We start from the raw sequence: 6,627 nt of genomic DNA on the forward strand, positions 1-6,627 counted from the left end.
AGCGCACACACATCAATATCGCTTAATACGACCGCGCGTTTATTAGCGTGCTAACTGTCGCGAAAGCGGCTTAGCGCTAACGGATGCAGAGAAAATCTCTATAATGTCGTATTATTTTAGAAAAATCCCATTATATTACAAGTTTGGTATAGGTAAGTCAAATTGTAGATGGTTTTTTAAACTTTTTTTTTTTATTCAAGTTTTTTTTATTGAGAAACAACAGTAGGAAACCTAAGATACCTTATCCTAATAACTATACAAATAATGCCCTCATTGAAAATTGGCAAGAAAATTTATCCGAATTATTTCAGCCTGGTGACATAAGGTATGACTCATTATTTGCGCAAAGGATCAGCATGGCTGTTCAGCGCGAAAATACTGCGTATTCTTGCGACCATTCCAAATTTGTATAGTTACATATTAGGATACGTTAGCTTAAGTTTCTTATTGTATTCTTTCTCGATGAAAAAAAAAAAAACAAAACTTGGATTTTTCGTAGTCGGGTATATAACAGTTTTGTTGTTATACCTACTAAAAATATAATGATCATTCATTTTGCTAAATCTGCTTTTAAAACTCTGACTGATAAATGTGAACCTTACAATACATTACAACCCAGTTGTAACAGCCGAACGGGAGTCTGAAGTAAGATTGAAGACAAACAAGGTGAAGGGGATGTAATTGTAATTAATTAGTATAACTGAAGCAGATGTACATCAGCCACGTGAGGCCTCCACCACCCTCACCCGCGCCCGTCTGCGAACTGCTACCGTGATTATCACAAACAACTCTCGTTCCAATCCTGATTGCGTTAGGGATGTATCTTCACATCACTCTGATATCGATAAAACAATTGTTATAGTTAGTTTCCCTAACACCCGCGCCCGCCTGCGATTGGTACTATTGTGACTACCACAAACAACTCTCGTTCCGATCCTGGTTGCGTTAGGGATGTATCTTCACATCACTTTTATATCGACAAAATAATTCCCATAGTCATTTTCCCTAACACTCGGGCGCGCCTGCAGTACTACAGTCAAAATAATTCACGTTCCTTATCTATAAGAATAGATAATTTATGCCACTGTCAGCTAATGACGTGTAGTGGCATACAATACTTTTTCTACGGCCATAATAAAAATCTCGTTCTAATCATGATTGTACATTCTCACTCTGATATCTAGAAAAAATACCATAATATATTTAGGAGTTAGCAGTAAATTTCATCGATATCGAGCTTTTTAATTCTGGATTACGTTTCACGCCTCGTATTCCCTTTCGCGATAATAGTACATTAAAAATTGTAGTTGTTAAAACTTATCGTATCTAACAAAAGTGATAATTCACATTAACTTTGAACTAAGAAAGAACGAAACTAAACTTATCGCTATTGCTAACGCTTATCGTAGTTAACAAAAGCGATAAGTTTACTTATATTCCGCGCACATCCCTCGAACGACGCCACTTTCGCGATATCGGCGAACTCGCGTGGGTTACTTTTGTTTGCGTTAGATAATTAGCACTTATCTGGAAGCCATATCTGTTTCTCGGTAACGAAGTTGAGCGGCTACTTGTATTTGAATACATTGTTGGTTGCTACTTGCTATCTACTGGAAAAGTTCGACGAATATCTTGCAAAGCGTACCAAGAAGCTCTAAAGTGCAACTCTGTGGGAGAAGTTCACTGTTGTATACAAGATGTCTAACTTATCTTTATACTAGCGGACGCCCGCGAACTCGTCCGCGAGATATCGATGTAAAAATATCGATAAAATCGATAAAATAGGTCTATAAAATTTGTCTTTAAAAGATAGATAAGTATACCGACATTTTTGTAGATCTATAAAAGAAGAGTATCCCGTCATGAAGTGTTTTGTTATATCTCGAAAGGATAAGGCAGCGTTTTCGATTAAAACTCCCAGGTGGCTGGACTTTTCCGTTACTTCCAATAGTTATCTTTATATTTCAAGCGATAGAAATCTTGATAAATAGGTAATATTAATTCGACCCACTTCCCAAAACTACAACGGTCCAAAGTCCATAATTGGGTACCATAACGTTGGTAGGCTGACAAACTTATAGCCTATATAAAAAGGGGTATGTCTGGATATCCACAATTATAGAGACGAGACCACGAGCTATCGAAGTGCGATATCGCTCCATACAATGCGTCAGTAAATTGAAAACGTTTCGGATAGGCGATGTGTTCATTCATTACGCGCGTAAAGTGACGGCGTATCGCGAGTTGTGACAGGGCTGGCACATTTTTTTAACGTTTTCAGTGTACAAATGCACCGATGCATCCTTCTTAGCTGCAACTAGTGTAGCATGACACTAAACGCATATAAACGCTAACTCTGTTCCAGTTGCGTTTGTAACAACACTGAGAGCTTAATTTACGAGTGTCTTTTGATGAAGTTGCGGTGGATTATGAGAAGTTTTATTGGCTCTATCATCAAGCGACCAGTCTAAACACCTTGGAGTTTAAGTCTGCAATACGATAAAACCTTCTTACCTCCTCGTGGCGAGAAGGTATCTATGAGGATTTTCTTGTAAAAAAGGTTTGCTACACTCTATCTTTCTTGATGAAGATCGTTGTAGCTGTTTAATGAAATGTTAGTCGATCGACCAAAAACATCTGTCCTAAGTCAGCATTGGTGACATACCACTACGGAACCCTTTACTGGCTGTAATCCAACACGCACTTTGTAGATTTTTTCTTTCGGCTTTTCTAAAATACTTTTCTTCCAATGTTGCTAATTTATATCATAGACCTAACTTAACTTAGACCTAAGTCCTAAATCATTGGTGTTTCTCGGCACTTAAAAATGTAAGTAAAGAAAAGTATATGTCTAGGTAAATTATATTTATCATTATACTTTGTAAAGTACCCAGAAATCATAATACAGCGCAAAATGTTATTTTTGCAATAGCAGCAACCCTACATTATCGATGAATACAAAAAGCCAAGTGAATTTGTACTCTATGACCATGTGATAAGGTATTTAAATAAATACGGTGGTATTCCTGGGATCCTTCAATTAAACGTACGTACCGTTTAATATTTAAATGCAAGTCATTGAAAGTCACGCTGCATTTCCATTGAATTAGCTAATCCCTAAATGAGAACTGAACAGTGAATTGATAATAATCGGCGAAATCGAATAAGTCAGGTAAAATTTATACTTTAAAGATTAATTCTCAGGCAAGCAATAATAGAAACACTAGACACTTAGCTTCTTGGCAACATTTAAAACAACCAAGTTTTTTTAAGAGAACTTTTAGGGTCTCTAGCAAAAGGTTGCTGCAAATATAAGGGTCTAGTGACTGAAGATATGATTCCTCATGATATCCCGCAGACGTTTTATTCTTGGAAAGTTGAGGGTCTGAACCCTTGAAACATGCTACCTTTTAAAACCTCTTCGCCAAGCGATTTAACGTTCCGATAAGAAGTCGCGTAGAAACCGTCTGAATCACGAGTAGAATATAATATACGTTTGCCTCTTCCAAGTAATTTCTCTTCCTGCTTCCATCTTATACATCATCACATAACATCAGCTGCCTATTCACTAGTTTGGTCCTTATTATCAACCTATTAAAATGAACATCAAATCAATTGACAAAATGTCATTTACCTACTGTGTGATATCCACCAGTAAGCACCGGGTGACATTTTTACATATTATGCCAATTTCGTATAATGTAATCTTACATACGTCAAAGATGCAGATCTTTTCGCACTCAAGGATCACTTCAAATAATATAAATAAATATAAAAAAAACAAGTGTGCAAACTTCGTACTTACCAATAGTCTTCCACTACAGATGAGTACTTTAGGACTGATTTTCAGCATAAAATGTGGTATGTCTAACTATCACAAGCTCTAGTTCTAGAACACCATGTTGTTGATAACGTTTTCTTAAAGCACATAATGCTGGTCCCACACACGACAGCTATTTAATTCGCCTAATGGAGCCGCGAACGTTCGGAGACGCTCATTTGTTGCGGCGCCCATTGTCGGCCCGCCCGATATCATGACGACAATGGGGAAATACCCACATTTGGGGACAATACCGCTCCCCCACAAAACGCTGAGTTTTATTGGGAACAAAATTGTATTGATGGAAATTATTTCATGTTTTCTTACGAAAACATAAATGATGGAGTATTTTTGATATATTATAACGAACAATGTAACAAAATGTAAACAGATTTATATTAATATTTGTTGCGTAAAATTGTACAATACTCGTACAATTTTTTATCGTTATGATTTTTTTTTTGACCTATGTTAGGAATATCTCTGCGTGATCGAATCAGAAATTAGGAGATTCGCAGAAGAACCAAAGTCACCGACATAGCTCAACGAGTTGCGAAGCTGAAGTGGCAATGGGCGACGCACATAGTTCGAAGAGCCGATGGACGTTGAGGTCCCAAAGTGCTGGAATGGCGACTCCGCACTATTAAGCGCAGTGTTGATCGATCCCCACCAGGTGGGTTGACGACATCAAGCGAGTCGCAGGGATTCGCTGGATGCAGGTCGCTCAGTATCGTGATGTATGGAAGTCCCTACAAAAGGCCTATATCCTGCAGTGGACGTCCATCGGCTGATATGATGATGATGATGATGAATTTTTGCAAGATTATATTTAATTTGTCCTGTTAGTAATATGTAGGTTCAATCTGGAAGCTAAATAAGATTCAATTACGAACGTTTAATTGGACTTCAATTTAGTATAGGTACTTGTGAACTATTGAACTGTTCTAATGACAGAGATGAAAGGAATCGAAATGAAGGAAATAGGAATTTCATATACAAAACGAGATAAATATTCGTTCGTTCGTTATCAACCCATTTTCGGTTCACTGCTGAGCTCGAGTATCCTCTCACAATTATAACGGCACGGCACGTCTGGCCCAATGTGGATTGGCAGACTTCACACACGCAGAGAATTAAGAAAATTATCTAGTATGCAGGTTTCCTCACTATTTTTTTCCTTACCGTTTGAGACTCGTGTTTAATAGTTTTAATCAATACAAATATATGAGTGTACGACACTTCAGACTGTGACTCCCACTTTCGCCTACCTCCTTTTAGCTCTGTACAATATTAGTTTATATCTGCGTATTTAGCAGGGAAATTAGCATTTTCTTGATGATGTTTATGTTGCAGGGTCCGCGACTGCAGCGTTTCGTAATGACTTATTCATTGCGTATGTAAATGCGCAACGATTAGCCGGAAGCTGCCGACTGCGATGCTAATTGTGTAACAACACCGGCGCAGGAAGACGAATGCATTGTTCATTAGCAGCTACTGCATTCAAAAGAGAAATAGTTGATACATAGGGAATTAATGGCTTCGTCGTCGGAGGAGATTAAGTACCTACATAGCAATAAAAATACTCCTAACTTGGTTTTTTTATACAACGATAAGTTAGGCCTTGACGATGTTTGTGTTAAGTGGCGATGCAATCTAAGATGGATGCGTGCTTACTTGGAAAGCAACTACAAGTATTGGTCGATCTAGAGGTCAACCGTGACTAACTAAGAAGTAGACGTCCATCGCCTCATCATCATCATCTCCTTACCCTTATCCCACTTAAGTGGGGTCGGAAAAATATGTCAATCTTTTCCATTCGTCTCTATTACTCGTCAACTCATCATCCACTCCTCTTTCACACAATCCAACCATCTCTTCTTTGGCCTTCCTCTCCTCTTATGACCTTCCACTTGCACATTCAACATTTTTCTAGTAATATGACTTTCCTCTCTACGCATTACATGTCCATACCAAGCTAACCTTCTACTCCTCAATTTTTCTGTCACTGGCGCCACCTTCAGACTTCCTCTTATATACTCATTCCTTAGACGTCCATCGCCTAATAATGAAAAAGATGATGAATGAAAGGAGAATGCCCACCGGCCAATACAATGTCAGCTCAATGTCTCTATTGTTATTGAATATTTTGTAATTAGTTTTATTTTATAAAAATTGTGTTGGTACATTTATTAATTTAATTATTTTTATGACATTTTGATATGCAATTACTTTTATAATTAACATTTAAAATATAATTTCTGAACATAGGTACCTTCAAAATTTAAGTTTTATTTGTTTTAATTGCATTAGACTTACGTTTTTATTTTTTTAGGTTTTATTTGTGTCTTTATAAATTGTTGTACGCCAGAAATGTTCAAATGCATAATTATCTGTGGACTCTCAACAAATAAATGAATATGGCCCTGGGAATCCAGGTATACCCAGGTATACTTATTGTACGTATCGGACGCATCACATCAGTGCGTGACTTCACTCAAGGTTCCTCTGCTTCATTCTCTGCCACTCTAGGGTCTTATTTTGGTTACAGTTTGATTTGTTGATTAAGTTGTCCTGACAAAGGTTGTGAATCATTTCAACATTTACGGATCGCATCAAACGATTTTATTCTAACTAACCTAACCAAATAAGTAATTTGTCAGTAATTTTCAATTGTACAATCTGTGGAACCTGTCCGCCTGTCGCTCGTGGCGGTAATCCTGCAAGTTTAAAAAGTCCCGAGCGAGGGACACGTGACTTATTGATGACGTCGCATTAAATTCATCCGTTTGCCTTCGCCGAGTTTACAG

Source organism: Bicyclus anynana, chromosome 7 (genome assembly GCF_947172395.1).
Source record: "Bicyclus anynana chromosome 7, ilBicAnyn1.1, whole genome shotgun sequence".
NCBI lineage: Eukaryota > Metazoa > Arthropoda > Insecta > Lepidoptera > Nymphalidae > Bicyclus > Bicyclus anynana.